A 16,257-nucleotide genomic window follows, 5' to 3' on the forward strand; every position below is an offset into this window, starting at 1 on the left:
AGCAGGTTGTAGTGCAGTTAGGAAGCTGTTTTTCAAAGGTGTCCCCTCCTGCAGGTCCAGCCCAAACTTGGCCCATTAAAGCAACAAGTGGCCCTAGTTCCTACACAAGGAAGGGCAATGTATCTGCCCTTGGTGCCCACGTGTACTGCTTATGGTGGTCTCTACTCTTGCTGAGCCTTTCTGTTGGAGTGCAGTGAAACTGTCTTATACAGAATTGAGGGCGCAGAGAAAACCAAAACAAGACTATACTTTCTGTTGTAATGTTAGTGTACTAAAGAAAAATGTCCTTGCACATAAACAAAACAACACACACACACACACCCCTAAAAAGTCAGAAGTTGGGAAGTTGGTTGTCTCTTCCACCAACCACCTGTCTGACCTTGGCACTTCTGTTCCTGTGCCTGAGTTTTACTTTGCCCATCTGTAAAATGATGACATTGAATTGAATGTTTTACACGTTAACTTTTAGCTTTCAAATCCTCTGTTGAAATAGGTCATGCGCCTTTGGCCATGGGGTTCTTTTTAGACCAATATCCTTTGTTGCTTTATGTGTAGGGCACCCGTTTTTTGATACCCAAACAATACTTCAAACATTTCCTGGTACAGAGGATTTTATTTTTTTTCTTGTTGACCACCCATTTATCTTCCTTCTAGGGAGAGTCCAGTCCATCATTTTCTTTTCAGACATGCCCCTCCTCCAGGTTTCAATACTTAAGGTTTGAGGAGGAAAAAAACCTTCTGGCTACAGTGTTCAAGGAAGGGAATAGAGGCTAACAAGAGTTATGCAGGGCTAATCCCTGGACTTCTGCTGGAGTAACGAGGTTGATGACATAGGGTTACCACTGTCCAATAGACAATCCGTGCCGGAGTTAAAAGAAAAAGGAGCCTCCTTCCTCGAAATGCTTTATGTATATCTTTTGGACAATGTTACACTATTTGATTTTGTAAAAACATACCATTTTACTGCCATCTTCAAGAAAAGTGATGTAAAAACTATGAGAAGCTACCCCTGTGTACAATGTGATCATCCGTCACTCATAGATGTGATGCCCTGCTATATAAGTGCACACCTTGTGCAACCTTATGCTGTGATGCGCCCGCCCCTTCCAGCCAGCCCTGGAGCTGCGAGCGTATAAGCCCGCAGCTGTGCCAGAAGCTCCCACATAAACAGGGAAATATTTGGATCCCATAATGAGAAATACCAGAGAGGAGAAAAGGCAGAGAGAAGAAGGGGTGGGGAAGAGAGAAAGGGACCTGGTTAGAACATGTGAACTCCTGGATCCACATGTGCCTGAAAGATTGCCTCTTTTTTTTCAATTATATAGTATTTTATTTCTGTTGTTTGAAGTTAAAATAATCCTCTTGTAACTCACCTATTCTGCTATTCAATACATTGGATCAAAAAGGCTGGAACAATCGAAATAGATATCCTGGTAAGGCAGCATTAGCTAATTTGGAAAGGGGGAAAGAAGCAAAGCAATAGAAAGGCATCCTTGGGAACACAAATACTGTGATCCTAGTATTTAGGCATCAGTACCTCAGGCTATATTTGATAGAGACTGTATCCTTATTTAGTTTTTAATTTAAGGCTATTTAGTCGGCACTTGGTGCCAAAAAATATATTTGAAGAGCTGTGTTACAAGTAATAACACTTGATTTTTCACCTGCCCATGTGAAGATCTATGTTCTCCTCTTCCATTTCCAGGTCACAGCTTGCAATTGCTCAACAAATAGTTCTTGGCTGACTGTTGAATGTTGCCTTATTCTGTGTTCTCTCTTTGCTCTCCTCATTCTCCCCAAACATCTGGCAGCAATCATTATCTTCTTTTTGTTGCAGTCATCTGTGTGCATGTTTTATTTCCCTTGCTAAGCTGGAAGATCCTTGAGGGTAAGGGGCTAGGTATTATAAGGGGCTAGGTATTATTTATCTTTTAACCTCGGACAATGTTCAGAATGGTGTTTTGTACCTAAGAAGCACTCATGTGTTGAATGAATCAGAATTGGTTTGCCATTCCCCACTGCCTTTATCTCACAATAACAGAAACATAAAGTGGGCAGAGCAGAAACGACGGCAAATAAATTGTCCTCTTAGTCGCAGAATGCAGTTTCTAGAACTTAAAGAATAATTAGTAGATTTTGAAATAATTTTGTTTTACAAAAATTTCATAAGATTGAAATACTCTAACCTTAAAGCTCTCGATCAACTCTAAGGGAGGGCTTTAATTGGCTCTTCCTGAGTCTAGTGTTTATTCCTGGGCCGATAACTGGGGCCATTGTCATAATAGAAAGTGTGATTTGTTACCAGAGAAAGAGGAAAGTGACGCTGGGCTTGCAAGATATTTATATCTTCAGCCAGAGTGCATAGGATCTGGAACTTAATTGGTGACGCAGTATTTGTTTGAGATTATATGAATGAAAAATCTTTGTGTAAGAGTGATTAATCTAAAACTTGGCCAGTCATTGTCCTAGTGTCATATTAAATTGCAGGAGAATCTAGTTTTAGGCACAAAGATCATAAATATAAAATGTGTTTCCAGGCTTGGTTCTGTGTAGTCAGTAATCTATACTCACCCACTCATTAGTAAAAATGAAAGTTAAGGACTCAGTCCTAACTTATATGTTTAGCATTGTATTTTGCTAACAATCTCAGTTTTAGTTTCTTTGTTCTCGTCTGTCCATCATCTTCTGCAGAAAATAATGTCTCCACTTTCAATTCCCTGTCTATTTAAATCCAATTTGTAATTTATAAAGTTGTCCTCCTTAAGGGCTGCTGCTTCTGCCACAGTAATGTACTCTGGCCATTATTATACTCTTCCATCTTTCATGGAGGTCTCCATCCATAGGTTTTGTTTTCATAGCTTTTTTTGTTTTGGCGGTACGCGGGCCTCTCACTGTTGTGGCCTCGCCCAATGCGGAACACAGGCTCCGTATGCGCAGGCTCAGCGGCCATGGCTCACGGGCCCAGCCGCTCCGCGGCATGTGGCATCTTCCCGGACTGGGGCACGAACCCGTGTCCCCTGCATCGGCAGGGGGACTTTCAACCACTGCGCCACCAGGGGAGCCCTATACTTATGATTTTATATTTACTTATTTACTTTTGTCTCCCCCCTCAGCTCAAGAGAGACTATATTCATCTGTGTTAATCACTGCTGTGTCTCCTGAACATGCCTATAAATCATACTGAACAATGGTGCCTGAAATTTGGTAAGGGATCAATCAATTTTCTTGGCTGGATGAAGAAATGTGTTCATAAATTAATGAACAGATCTTCGGGGCTTCTGACTTGAGGACTAATGGGAAGAGGATGGCAAATGGTTGGGACAGGGTACTGCAAGAAGTAGTATTTGGAGTACTCTGATAGCTATCCTAACAGATAAGATTGTGTTCATTTAAGTAGTTCTAATGAGAGAGCTGGGAACTAGGGACACACAGCATTAAGGTTTTTATAATGCATTCTGTAGAGTTCTTTTTAAGTCTGTACAAATATCATTGAAGATATATGCATACATATACACCTCTGTTACTTTACTTAGCGCTTTACGAGAGCCCCTCAAGGAAGGGGTAGTAGCAACTCTCAGTATCCTTCCTTTATGATGAGCTTAATTTATTCAAAGTTACATCATAATTTATTTGTAACTGTGAAACTAGACTTAGTTATTGAATAGACCCTCCCTAGAAACGTATGACATTAATAAAACCAAGAAAACTTTGTTCAGTTTCCAATGATAGACGCACTACAGACTCAAGTATGGGCCATCCAGTTTAATGAAGGGAAGAAGTGATTGAACAAATATAGAGCAAACAGAATATGAAGTTTTATCCTCCATTAACATTAGTAACGGATAGTGTGGGCTCCAATGCCTTCAAGATAGCTTGAGACCATCATCTCTGTGTCATGGGCAGGGGGATGTTCAGCCAGGATGTCTTTCACTGTCACTGAGAAAAATTTCCATAACATATAATGATACCTACTGAAACTGATATGGGGCATTCGGGTAATAAGGAATCCATTAGCATATTTTTCCGGAAGCCTTGACTACAAAATGAAGACAGTAGATTTGGACACTTTCAGCCATGAAGAAGTTGTTTGGATATTCATCTTTATGCCTAATGAAATAAGCTTATTTCATCTCTGCAGCTTCCCATATACCATTTTCCCACCTCTGTTTTATGTTTGGAAAGACTTTTAGAAATTGAAAGTCAAGTTAAAAAGTGAGTGACAACTTAAATGATATATGGAATATTTTGCTGACTTACAAGAGCATGCAGAATTAAATATGACCCAGTTCAAATGTTTATTTTAACGTGTATGTTGAGGTGGCGTTTTCAAGGTGCCAGAAAATGAGAATTCACCTTCCAGTGTGTGTTACCAGTTCTGTTCATTGCACAGAATCATCTTCATAAAACATAGTGTTTTCTATGTACCTGGTATATATCTCAATTAGTCTGAAGAATTTCTCAGATACCTCTTAATATGTAGTGCTCCAATTCCAATCTTGCCGTGTCCTGTACCAGTGACACAGCACACAGGAGTTTTATTTCTCTTTATTTCTCTGGGTTGTTCAGAACCCAATGAAAGAACAATGGAATGGGATCCAAGAGATCAGGGTTCTTGTCCCAGATTTACCATAAAATAATTGTGTCCTCTTGGGAAAATTATAGTCATTCTAGGTCCCTTTTCTTTACTTTGACAGAGCTGCACTAGATGACCCCAAATAATATAGCACTCTTTCAGTAGTCGCTTAGATGTTATTGGTATTCTGAAACAAATGAAGACAATGACACATGGAGCTGTGCAACATCTCTGTAACTCTGTTGTCTTAGAGTTGCCTCCATTTTACAGATGATAAGATGACTGTGCATAGAAGTAGATGTTTGGAACCAGCGGTTCCAAAGTAAGTGGAGGTAAACCGCAAATTTCCTTCCTTCCTGAAGCTCACTTAGCCAAAACATAGGCTTCTGAATATTAAGCTGTAAAGCATATTATCAGTACATTTTAAAAGAAGCTATTCTTCTAGGATTTCCAATTAATAGCAGGAGGTTTTGAAATTCTTAAAAGATCATCTAATTTTGTGAGATTTACAGTTCTATTTTCCTGTCAAGCAAGTTGTATTAGTGCCAGACAGTCATCTGAGCTTCTGGATGCTTCTCTGAACCTCTTGAAGTTTTCTTCTTGCTATCTGAAATTCATGCCAGATAAGCCTTTTTCTAGAGCGTATGTACAGACTTGTGTATTTTTATATAGGAAAGCGAGGCAGTGAGTCAAGTCGGGGGTTAAGCCCTCATTCTCAGAGTGGTATTGAGCTCCTGGTGAAATATAATCATCATTTCCTCAGAATCGAAAAGCAGTTATCTCAGGTGTATAATCCCATTAACTATTTATACATTTACGTATGATACATGGATTTATTGTACCTACGAGGTGTGTTCTCTTTGGGAAGTACAAAGCTCTTAGAGACATAGGTTGTTCATTTTTTGCTTTCCCACAAATACTGTGACCCTTTGAGCAGGAAGGTCTATATTTTACTAACGTCTAGAACCAGCAGTTAACACAGTGTCTAAGATGTAGTCAATAAATATGAAATAGATAAATGAACACATTTTTATGTAAGGGCCAGGACATGGACAAATAGAAATTTTTCATTTTCAGTCACAAAGCAACAACAGACATAAAAATGATACAGACAACAAGTGCTACGGTCATTCAAAGAAGGCATAGAATAGATAGAAGGATCTCCTCTATGGCACAGGGAACTATACTCAATATTTTGTAATAACATCTGTATGGGGCACCTGCTCCACACCAGGCCCTATGACAGGTGCTTACATACTTTCCCTCTCCCCCATCCTATGGGGAAAGTACCTCTGCTATAGATTGAACATTTGCCTCCCCCAAAATTCATATGTTGAAATCCTAACCCCCAAAGTGATGGTATCAGGAGGTGTGGCATTTGGGAGGTGATAAGGTCATGAGGGTAGAGCCCTCATGAACAAAATTAGTGCCCTCATAAAAGAGACCCCGCAGAGGTCCCTCGACCTTTCTGCCATGGGAGGTTACAGAGAAAACACGCCAACTGTGACCCAGGAAGAGGATACTCACCGGACTGTGAATCTGCTCGCACCCTGATCTTAGACTTCCAACCTCCAGAACTATGAGAAATAAATTTCTGTTGTTCATAAGTTACCCAGGCTCTGGTATTTTCTTATAGCAGCCCAAATGGATTACGATCACCTCTGTCCTTAGGTTTCAGACCCAGAAACTCAACTTTGTAGAGGTTACGAGAACCCTAAAGCCACTCAACCAGGCAGAGGCAGATTTGAAATTGAAGTCTCCAATTCCACATGTAAGTCTATCAGACCCTGTCTCCAGACATGATGTCATGAACAAGAGCTAATGCAACAAAGAGTTTACATGCAGCAAAACAATTAGCAAACAAAGTAAGAATATAGTAGACCGACTGTTTTTGTCACCCAATAGTCATTCACCACTCTTCCAGTTGAACAGAAGCCATGCCCCGTGGGCACATTCAGCCCTGCTGTTTTCACTTCCCAGATTTGAGGGGTAGGAAATTATTATCCCTCCTGGCCATCAGCACCCTGACCTCTACCACCCACCGGGCCAGCTTCAAGAACAGCTGGATCCACCTGTTCAAATGAAACAGGTCTGCTCTCTGTGGTGTTGGCTTCTAGTTCAAGCAGCTCTCCCCACATGATAGCAAAGCTGGCTCCCAGCAGTTGCAAGCATGAATCCTACCAGCCTAGCAGTCCCAACAGATACCTTTTAAGTATTTGTTCCCCAAAGCTCCAGTTAAAAGTCCTAGGCTGATTCCAATTTGACCTGCTCTGGACAAACATTTTCTTTACAACCAAGAAGGCTGCCAGACACAATACAGGATGCCCGCCTCGTTAAAGCTGAACTTCACATAAACAGTAATTTTTTTAGTAGAAGTATGTTGCATGCAATGTTGAAGACACCCTAAAAAGTCGTGGTTTTCATCTGCGGTTCAGCTTTAACTGGGCGCCCCGTGTGGGCTTTGCCGGCTGTGGTGGGCGCCGCGCTGGGTCGGCGGGGACGGTGGGGGACTGTGGCCCGAGCCGGGTTGCACACCCAGCCCACAGCGTGCAGGGAGAGAGGGGCAGCCTCGTCTCCGCTGCAGGAGCTGAGACGGGGAGAAGGGGAGCGCCCCAAAAGGAAACCAGCTGCCCCTCCCAGGAGAGAGGAGATGGCTGTTCAGCAGCCAGAAACAGCAGAGGAGCCAGAGCACAGAAGCGGCGGCCTCTGAGGACGCGGCGCACATATTTCTGGTGGGCGAGGGGCACGCGGGCCGGTCCGTGGGAAAGAGGGGAGCTCGCGCCAGCCCCTCCGCCTCCCGAGCCTGTGCGTTTCCCTAAAAGAGCAGCAGCTGTGCAGACTGACTGTTCACAGTTGTGATAAATCGCCTTAGGAAAGCACTTCGATTAAAGTCACATCTAACTAGAACGCAAGAAGTCATCCCTGAACAAATCAATTGCGAGAGGGGCAGCTCTGGGCGCGCACCCACCCCGCTGCTGTTTTGCTTTCCCCGCAGGACGAGGGCCGCTCACTGGGTCGCGGGGACAGCGCGCTGTCTCAGCTGGGGAAGAGGCGCTTGCTCAGGACACATGCAAAACCCAAAGTGTGAAAGGAGGCCTTTATTCCATTCCTTTGGGGGATTTCTTAATGACGTAAAGCCCAACTTGGTTTCAGATCTGCCTGTCATTTCCGTGACAGAACCTTCCTGGGGGGGGGGGGGGTCCACCAGCAGCGGGGTGGCCAGGCGCCACAGGGCTGTGCTCTCCTTCCCAAGCCAGTTCATCTCCATCTGTAGCATTTTCAGAGAAACTCTCGGATAGGTTTTCTCCAACAGGTTCTTTTTCCTTCACTTTATAAAGTCATTCTCCTGCACAAAATGAACGGCCTGAAGACATCACTGAGCCTCTTTTTCTCCCAGGGTCAGGGCCAGCACGGCCCCCAGACCACAGGGGCGCAGGACCTCACAATGGGCTTCAGGCCTTCCCCTCCCCTCCCGCCCCTCCCACCCCGCCCTACCCCTCCCCTCCTCCCCTGCAGAAATCACATCCCTTTCTCCAGACTCCCCACTTCAGCTTGAATTCCAGCAGATCTTTACCCTGCCAGTTAGTAATTCAGGACTAATTAGGTGATTGCTTTCATTTATGGTAGCAGTTGTGGGGGGGTGGATGAAATGGCTTTGCCCCTATTCTTGTTGGAAAAATAAATTACACCCACTGTCACTTGAGATCTTATTTTCCCCCCAATCAAGCAAATTAGCAGCGTGGTTCATTTTCCCAGCATTCACTCCTGAACAGATGGCAGTGCCCTGGAACGTGGCTTAGAGCTGTGTGGTCAGTGCAATTGTTTGGGGCTGTTTGTGCCGACAATGAGAGGAGACGCCTGTCTCCGGAAAGAAAAGTGGCCCTTGTCTTGCTTAGGCCAACGAGCTGCCCAGAGCGCTGCCCGCCTGGCTTCTGAGGAAGATGTACACCGCCATCTAGTGGATATGGGGGCTCACTGCAGTGTGCTCGTTCTCCCGCCTTTCCTTCTGGCCGGTAAGAACAAGCAATAATGCTTCTTGTAAGTTCCTAAAAATAGGGGAGGCCTTATATCACCAGGAGTGAAATGTTTGCCTCAATGTCTGTAATGAAAGTGCAACCCCATGCTTGCACAACGTCTGTCTTGTCAGTAGCCCTCTTTCATCCCGATGTTTAGGTCCAAGACAGGATCCTCATTGTCTGAGCAATGGGTATCTCTCCGAAGCTGGGTCGTTCTCCCCTGTCCCAAGTAGTGTGGGAGGAGACAGTCAGCACCTTCACAGACGCCTTCATCTCTGCAGCCTCGCCATCACTCCTCATCTCGCCCACAGCAAGCCCGATTCCAAAGTGCACAGGGTAGAGGCGTTCGAAAGTTGGCTTGTTCAACCAGGGGCATTGCCACTTCCCAGAGGGAACCAGAAACACACCCACTCCTAAGACTCTTTTCAGTCTTGGCGTTGAGCGGGTTCCCACTCTGTCCCCTGACTACACACAAGTCAGTGTCTTTTTCCTTTCCGCTCATTCTACCTACATGAAGAGCACGTTGATCTCCCCAGTTTTAACACAGGAACCATGATTTTCTTGGGTTTTGTGTATGGTGGGGGGAGAGAATGGGAGAGAGAGCAAGTACATCCCAATATGGAAGGGCTTGGCGCCGTGGTTCTCCACCAGGGGCAATTTTGCACCCAGGAGACATTTGAAAGTGTCTTGGGACACTTTGGATGGTCACAGCTTACGCGAGGCTAAAAGTCCTTCCATCACAGGACAGGCCCACAGCAAAGAAGCAACCAACCCCACCCAGCAGTCGTGCTGAGGCTGAGAAAGCCTGGTTTAGGCTCGCAGATATCGCCCTCCAGCAAGCCGGTTGGAACACTGATTGTCCTCAAATGGCCCACACTGCAGAGGCTGTGGATAGATAATGCATCCTCTCCCAAGTCAGTACTGACCGCTGTTTTTCTTCTTTTAGACTCTTCCATTTTAAACATAATTTAGCTGTCTCTTTTTTTTCCCTCTGCTCTGCTGAGAAGAGAAAGGATTGGAAAGGGGGAGGGGAAGGTGACAGAAAAGGAGGATTAGAGGCCTGACCTGTTTCTCCTGGAGAAGCTGGGCACATTCCTCTCTCACACGTGCTTTGTGACCCAGCAGGGTACAACTAAAAGCACAATAATTTGCTTGTTATTCAAGTCAGGCATTAGTCCGGGTAATGGCGTGCTTGGTGTAGACATGGATTTCCTTGTTCGGAGCTAAGCACAGGACTAGCTGAATTCTCCATGGAGAAATCTTGATTTGTTCAGGTCTTTCATGTTTTCTACAGAGAAGGGATTATGTCTTCCTAAAGAGGGGCGTTGCTTAAAAAGCTACAAAGTGTAAGAAAAGGATTTAGGGCAGAGGGGCCTGTGGTTACGTAGCGGAGGGGTACAGGGAATTTCAGAGCCAAGGATTATTTAAAGCCATAGAGTTAAAAAAATCATTGCTTTAGGGACTTCCCTGGTGGTGCAGTGGTTAAGAATCTTCCTGTCAGTGCAGGAAACACGGGTTCGAGCCCTGGTCCGGGAAGATCCCACATGCCGTGGAGCAACTAAGCCCCTGAGGATAGGTGCCAACTGGCACTCACCAGCCCGAGAGGTTTGTCTGCTCAGCCGCGGGGGCAGGCGGGGCTGCAAGCTGAGGATCGGGCTTTAGTCGGAGCGCAGGGAGAGGACTAGGGTTGGTGGCGTGAACATAGCCTGAAGGGGTTAGTGCACCACGGCCAGCCGGGGGGTGGGGGGTGGGGGGTGGGGGGGTGGGGGGGGTGTCGTCTGGGAAAAGATCTGGAGCTCCCGAAGAGGCAAGAGACTTTTACTTCCCTCTTTGTTTCCTGCTGCGCGAGGAGAGGGGATTAAGAGCGCTGCTTAAAGGAGCTCCAGAGACGGGCGCGAGTCGTGGCTAAAAGCGGGGACCCCAGAGACGGGCATGAGACGCTAAGGCTGCTGCTGCCGCCACCAAGAAGCCTGTGTGCGAGCACAGGTCACTATCCACACCCCGCCTCCGGGGAGCCTGTGCAGCCCGCCAGTGCCAGGTTCCCGGGATCCAGGGACAACTTCCCCGGGAGAACGCATGGTGAGCCTCAGGCTGGTGCAAAGTCACGCCAGCCTCTGGCGCCGCAGGCTCGCCCCGCACTCCGTGCCCCTCCCTCCCCCCGGCCTGAGAGAGCCAGAGCCCCCGAATCAGCGGCTTCTTTAACCCCTTCTTGTCTGAGTGAAAAACAGACGCCCTCCAGCGACCTACACGCAGAGGCGGGGCCAAATCCAAAGCTGAGCCCCTGGGAGCTGTGAGAACAAAGAAGAGAAAGGGAAATCTCTCCCAGCAGCCTCAGAAGCAGCGGATTAAAGCTCCACAATCAACTTGATGTACCCTGCATCTGTGGAATACATGAATAGACAACGAATCATCCCAAATTGAGGAGGTGGACTTTGAGAGCAAGATTTATCATTTTTTCCCCTTTACCTCTTTTTCTGAGCGTGTATGTGTATGCTTCTCTGTGAGATTTTGCCTGTATAGCTTTGCTTCCACCATTTGTCCTAGGGTTCTATCCGTCTGTTTTTTTAAAAAATTTTTTCCTTAATAATTATTTTTATTTTAATAACTTTATTTTATATTACTTTACCTTTTCTTTCTTTCTTTCTTTCTTTCTTTCTTTCTTTCTTTCTTTCTTTCTTTCTTTCTTTCTTTCTTTCCTTCCTTCCTTCCTTCCTTCTTTCCTTCCCTCATTTAGACAAAGAATCATCCCAAATTGAGCAAGTGGACTTTGAGAGCAACATTTATCATTATTTCCCCTATTCCTCTTTTTGTGAGTTTCTAAGTGTATGCTTCTGTATGAGATTTTGTCTGTATAGCTTTGCTTCCACGATTTATCCAAAGGTTCTATCCGTTCGTTTTTTTCTTAATTTTTTTTATAATAAGTATTTTTAATTTAATAACTTTATTTTACTTTATCTTCTTTCTTTCTTTCCTTTTTCTTCCTTCCCTCCTCCCTTCCTTCCTTCCTTCCTTCCTCCAACCGTCCCTCCCTCCCTCTGTCCTTTCTTTCTTTCTTTCCTTCTTTTCTTCTTTCTTCCTTCCTTAAATTAAATTCAATATAGATATTTAAATTTAAGGTAAAATTAAATTATAATTTGAAATTATATGTGGAGTTTTATTTCCTAAAGAATATTTTGGAAATTTCTACTCCTATTTTAACTTATATTTTCAGAGAAGGTATTTGGTCCAAATGAAGAATATCTTCAATTATTGTTCTTCTATTGCAAGCAAAAAAGGATTTATACTTCTTTTCATGAAATACCTTCTGTTTGACAACAGAAGGATAAATATTTTATATTTTTAGAAACAACAGTCAGGCTACTGATATTCTTAATGAGTTTTAATAAATCTGAATGCTTCTTATCATCTACTCTTTAGCTGGTACCTGAGGAGTTGTATACCTCCAGGAAGATATGTGCTCCAGACCCGTAAATATGCAGTTCACAGAGCCCACCACCAGAGGACAATAATGAAGTAAAATCTTGAAACCATGTAGTGAAAATAGTGGGAGTTTAAATAAAAGCAACATTTCACAGTATGCTTTTCTGACCAATGTTATATCTAATACCCTAATGGATTATATGTACATGGATTCTGAAAAGTCAGCAGCACACTTCACTGGTCAATTTCTATGATAAGGGGAACGGAATTTGAGTGTAGAAAAACAGTATACTTACATCTTAAAATTCCACCCCTACAGAATCTACTCACTATTGAAAACTGGTAAGAATAATAGCTTTCTGTGTCTCAGTGACCAGTTAACATTTTCAAGAGTAGAATTTATCTTCCTATGATGCTCAAATACACAGGAAAAATGCATATCTAGGACAATGAATAAACTCTATATGACATGAGAAAATAGTTATTCAAATGGAAAAAGTATAAGATCTACAAGGCACAGTTTTATATGCATTAGTGTGGATATATATACATAAAGAAGCTCTAAGAAACATAAAAATCACTTCCAGGAAGCAATTTTAGGTAGAAGAGAATTAACATGGATGAGGAAGAAAAGAGAGTTGGTTTTAAAATAGTTTCATTGACTTGTTTTTTTTGTTTGTTTATTTATTTGTTTTATTTATTTGGTCTTTGGAATATAAGAAAACAGTGGCTTTCAGATCAGTATCCCAGTGGAACAAAGGGACCGAGGTCTATCCTGGAGCCCAGCCATTGTTTGACACTCTTGTAATAATACTGGTGAAATACAACCAAACCATTTGAACTATAAGCATCCTCTCTGACAATAAACTTAAGACACCAACATTATATATTAAAGAAAGTAAAGAGAGAATACTGTTTTCTTTAGAGAAAATACAGATCCTGGACCAAATCAATAATGTCAGCAAACCTCATGGGTATAAAATATTCTGCTGTCTATCATTTAGAACATGCCTCTAGAGGAGGGAAACTGGGTGATAATTTCCCCAGATTTTATATTTAATTCAAATATTTTAGATAAGAGGCATCTCTAGTAAAACATTGTATTATTGATTCTTTCCAATATGATAGCTCAGAGGAGTTCCTCTTTCCTTCTCAAATACATATGGGGAAATGGAGGTGGGTGTGGGTTATAGGAAGTATCTAAATAGAGCATAATAATCAACAGTTTGTTTTTTAAAAATAGAAATTTCTATTCAAATTGTTTCCAGAGACAGAAACACACAGAGACAATTCCATGTGACAACAGTGAAAGAGACCAGAGTGATGCAGCTGCAAATCAAAAAACTGCCAACACCAGTGACTGATGGCCACCACCAGAATCTGGTTAAGACAAAGAAGGATCCTCCCCTTGAGGCGTCAGAAAGAACATGGCCCTCTCAACACTTTGAGTTTGAACTTCTGGCCTCTAGAGCTGTGATAAAATAAATTTCTGTTCTTTTAAGCTAACAAGTTTGTGGTATCTTGTTATGGTAGCCCTAGAGATGACAGTATTTGATTCCTGAGCTGGCAACTGTATTTTGACTATGTAATGACTATTCCAAGATAATCAACAGACACAAAGATAAAGGCAAAACTGAGACTAAGCCCAGTTCTTTTTATTCCCAGAATAATAAATGATTTTTTAATTAATTTAGATCTCTTTGTCTAACCCCTCTGCTTTTCAGAAGAGTATGTGGGACCAATCAAATATTAATATGTTATACTTTCACTTTAATTCATCTCAAATTATTTCTAATTCCCCTTATGAGTTCTTACTTGACTCATGAATTATTTAGGAATACATTCTTTAATTTCCATTTGTGATTTTCAACAAATTTCTTTCTGTTAACGGTTGCTTATTGCATTCTGTTGTCATCTGAGAGCACTCTCTGTATTGTTTATGTCCTTTAAAATGTACTGAAATTTGTTTTATGGCCTAGCATATAGTATATCCATGTGCATTTGAAAAGAATGTATATTCTGATGCTGTTGGGTGGAATGTTTTATAGATGGCTGTTACGTCTACTTGATTGATAATGCTGTTCAAGGTTTTTATTTTCTTGTTGATTTTCTGTCTGTTCTGCTATTGAAAGAAGGGTATTAAAGTATCCAACTATTATTGTAGAACTGTCTGTTTCTCTTTTCTGTTGTGCCGATTTTGCCTCATTGTATTTTGAAGTCCTGTTGTTAGGTGCATATAAGTTTATAATTATTATGCATTCTAGATGGAATAATCATTTTATCATTTTAAAATGTCTTTGTCGCTAGTAAAAATTTTCGTCTTAAAATGTAATTTTTTTCTGATATTTTCTTAGCCACTTGTTGTTTTGTTTTGTTTTTACTGTTATGGTATATCTATTCCAACCCTTTTACACTTCACCTATATATTTTCTTTTTTTTTTTTTTTTGGTAACATCTTTATTGGGGTATAATTGCTTTACAAAGGTGTGTTAGTTTCTGTTTTATAACAAAGTGAATCAGTTACACACATACATATGTTCCCATATCTCTTCCCGCTTGCGTCTCCCTCCCTCCCACCCTCCCTATCCCACCACTCCAGGCGGTCACAAAGCACCGAGCTGATATCCCCTGTGCTATGCGGCTGCTTCCCACTAGCTATCTACCTTACGTTTGTTAGTGTATATATGTCTATGCCTCTCTCCCGCTTTGTCACAAATCACCCTTCCCCCTCCCCATATCCTCAAGTCCGTTCTCCAGTAGGTCTGTGTCTTTATTCCTGTCTTACCCCTAGGTTCTTCATGACATTTCTTTTTCTTAAATTCCATATATATGTGTTAGCATACGGTATTTGTCTTTCTCTTTCTGACTTACTTCACTCTGTATGACAGGCTCTAGGTCTATCCACCTCATTACAAATAGCTCAATTTCGTTTCTTTTTATGGCTGAGTAATATTCCATTGTATATATGTGCCACATCTTCTTTATCCATTCATCCGATGACGGGCACTTAGGTTGTTTCCATCTCCGGGCTATTGTAAATAGAGCTGCAATGAACATTTTGGTACATGACTCTTTTTGAATTTTGGTTTTCTCAGGGTATATGCCCAGTAGTGGGATTGCTGGGTCATATGGTAGTTCTATTTGTAGTTTTTTAAGGAACCTCCATACTGTTCTCCATAGTGGCTGAACCAATTCACATTCCCACCAGCAGTGCAAGAGTGTTCCCTTTTCTCCACACCCTCTCCAGCATTTATTGTTTCTGGATTTTTGGTGATGGCCATTCTGACTGGTGTGAGATGATATCTCATTGTAGTTTTGATTTGCATTTCTCTAATGATTAATGATGTTGAGCATTCTTTCATGTGTTTGTTGGCAGTCTGTATATTTTCTTTGGAGAAATGTCTATTTAGGTCTTCTGCCCATTTTTGGATTGGCTTGTTTTCTTTTTTTGTTATTGAGCTGCATGAGCTGCTTGTAAATTTTGGAAATTAATCCTTTGTCAGTTGCTTCATTTGCAAGTATTTTCTCCCATTCTGAGGGTTGTCTTTTGGTCTTGTTTATGGTTTCCTTTGCTGTGCAAAAGCTTTGAAGTTTCATTAGGTCCCATTTGTTTATTTTTGTTTTTATTTCCATTTCTCTAGGAGGTGGATCAAAAAGGATCTTGCTGTGATTTATGTCATAGAGTGTTCTGCCTATGTTTTCCTCTAAGAGTTTCATAGTTTCTGGGCTTACACATAGGTCTTTAATCCATTTTGAGCTTATTTTTGTGTATGGTGTTAGGGAGTGATCTAATCTCATACTTCTACATGCACCTGTCCAGTTTTCCCAGCACCACTTACTGAAAAGGCTGTCCTTTCTCCACTGTACATTCCTGCCTCCTTTATCAAAGATAAGGTGACCATATGTGCGTGTGTTTATCTCTGGGCTTTCTATCCTGTTCCATTCATCTATCTTTCTGTTTTTGTGCCAGTACCATACTGTCTTGATTACTGTAGCTGTGTTGTATAGTCTGAAGTCAGGGAGCCTGATTCCTCCAGCTCCGTGTTTCGTTCTCAAGATTGCTTTGGGTATTCGGGGTCTTTTGTGTTTCCATACAAATTGTGAAATTTTTTGTTCTAGTTCTGTGAAAAATGCCAGTGGTAGTTTGATAGGGATTGCAGTGAATCAGTAGATTGCTTTGGGTAGTAGAATCATTTTCACAATGTTGATTCTTCCAATCCGAGAACATGGTCTATCTCTCCATCTATT

This window comes from Leucopleurus acutus, assembly GCF_964270905.1.
Source record: "Leucopleurus acutus genome assembly, chromosome: 17".
In the NCBI taxonomy this organism is placed as follows: domain Eukaryota; kingdom Metazoa; phylum Chordata; class Mammalia; order Artiodactyla; family Delphinidae; genus Leucopleurus; species Leucopleurus acutus.